At 41.6% G+C, this 2088-nt stretch overlaps 1 protein-coding gene across 1 annotated transcript in view; it reads right to left on the bottom strand.

The window, feature by feature from the left end:
- Window positions 1-2088, bottom strand: part of TTC3 (tetratricopeptide repeat domain 3) — a 158420-nt gene that overhangs the window by 83682 nt on the left and 72650 nt on the right. The gene's annotated exons all lie outside the window — the stretch shown is intronic.

The raw sequence follows: 2088 nt of genomic DNA, 5'->3' as shown, positions 1-2088 counted from the left end.
GTGACAAATGCCTACAGTCCCAGCTACTTGGGAGGCTGAGGTGGGGGGATTGTTTGAGCCCAGGACTTTAAGGCCACAGTGAGCTATGATGGCACCACTGCACTCTAGCCTGGGTGATGGGGCAAGATCCTATCTCTAAAAAAAAAAAATACCCAAACAATGTTTTCACGAATTCATAATGACTTTCATTCCAATTAGTACAAACTAGCAAGATTTTATGTTTCTTTATATGGATTCCATAGTAACAAAACATCAACAATATGCAAAATCTTTCCAAATGTGTCTAAAAGAGGAAATGGGTAAACCCATTCCCCAATACCTAAAATAACTGCTCCTTATTCCCCAAAATGTGGGTCCTCACCTTCCTCTACAAAAAATCAAGGTGGTCAGTATGCCTGCTTTTATTCTCCACTCTCCAAATTAGAAAACAGGGTGACTGCAATCTCATACACACTCCTATTGAAATGACAGTGAAGCCCCACTCCTGATGAACAGCTACCAAAAAGGAAAAAGGAGCTCTGTCCAGTTTCTCCATCATGCCTCTAATACAAAATGGTCACTTCTTCCAAGGGCCTCAGTCAACAAATGAAGTCAATAAATGAAGCAGAGATTGCTCAGAGTCAAAATTACCCTAGACTGCTCGCTTCCGGATTAAAGAGTTAGCTTGCAGAGATCATATTGCAGGAAAATTAGGATCTTTGAACACCAGAATCAGGGACCATGTAGAATACTCACACAATAAAAGATTTAGGAGAGCCCAGTGAAGAAACAGCACACTCCCATTCCCCATCCACGTCGGAGCTTGTGCTCAGTGAGGGGAATGCAGGCAGGCAGTGTTCACTATTGCAATGTTAAATTTATCTCACTAGTGCTCTATTACTTCTCTCTCTCCCTCCCTCCTTTACTCTCTTCAATCTTTTGCTGAACATAAAAACTGACCTCTCTTATGTTAAATACGTGCACGATATAAGTCCACCCAACAGACGTTTTATGAGAAGTAAAATTCCAGGAAATGAAAACTGCTTTACTTATTATTTAAGTAAGTGTGCATTTTACCTCAGGACTGCAGTAACCCCCTTACTAATTAACATGCTAGAACTCATTTCACAACTTTAAATAAAAATTGCTACTTTAAACAGTATACATATATCCTTATTAAAATACCTTTAATCTTCAGAATAAACATGGTTTATATCAAAAGACATGTTCACCCTTTCCTGCCAGTGAGCTGGAGGGCTCAAGTGCTGCATTTACCTGAATGAACAATGGCTGGCAGTCTTGACCATGTAGCATAACCCAGGCAAATCTACTTCTCCAGTCCTGAGTATCTCCTAAAGCATGTTAAAGCAAGCAATAACTTTATAATGTGCTTACTTGATATTCACTAGTGACAATCTTGTCACTTAAAAATAACTTTCCGGGATCACAAATCCATGACGATCTATGCTCAAGGCAGGCATGTTCAGCTGTCTAACTATGCCAAGCTTGCTGCCATCTTACATTGTCTCTTCTGGCAGAAACTGACCAATATCTTCTCTGAAACCCTAGAATTCTAATAGCCCCACGTTTCTAAACATTGGGGACGGCTGGCAGAGGCTTGGCAGGCCCCACTCTGTGGTCTGCTGCTAAAGGCCCTGCCTTTTTCCTGTGGCTTCCTTTAGCCTTTTATCTAATAGCTGCCAACTGAATAAACTATTGTGCTAGGCCAGTTGCTATTCAGTCACTAAGATAAATAGTGCCCTGGTAGGTGCCCAAAGCATCCCTACCTCGTGTTACACAACAACTGCATCTGCAGCTGCTTTCTTCAGTCCTACATGGCCTTAGGCCAAGCGCCTGCTTTGGGGGAAGGCAGGGGGCTTGCTCACTCTTCCCTTCTCCCAGAACAAGTTACTAAAGTCAGAACACAGTACAGAGTCATATAATCCTGTGATTTACCACAGCTCAGTCCAACCCTAGGATATGTTTCTCTTAATCTCTAGATACAGATTTGCCCTAGGTGACCCTGAGCAATTAAGTCTCATCCACTCTTCCCTCTAAATTTTTCTTCAAAGAATCTGAATTATATATTTGTCTTCTCAACACAGCTCC

The sequence above is a fragment of the Mandrillus leucophaeus genome, unplaced genomic scaffold, assembly GCF_000951045.1.
Source record: "Mandrillus leucophaeus isolate KB7577 unplaced genomic scaffold, Mleu.le_1.0 Scaffold315, whole genome shotgun sequence".
NCBI classification, from domain to species: Eukaryota; Metazoa; Chordata; class Mammalia; order Primates; family Cercopithecidae; genus Mandrillus; species Mandrillus leucophaeus.
This window is presented reverse-complemented; position numbering and strand designations above follow the sequence as displayed.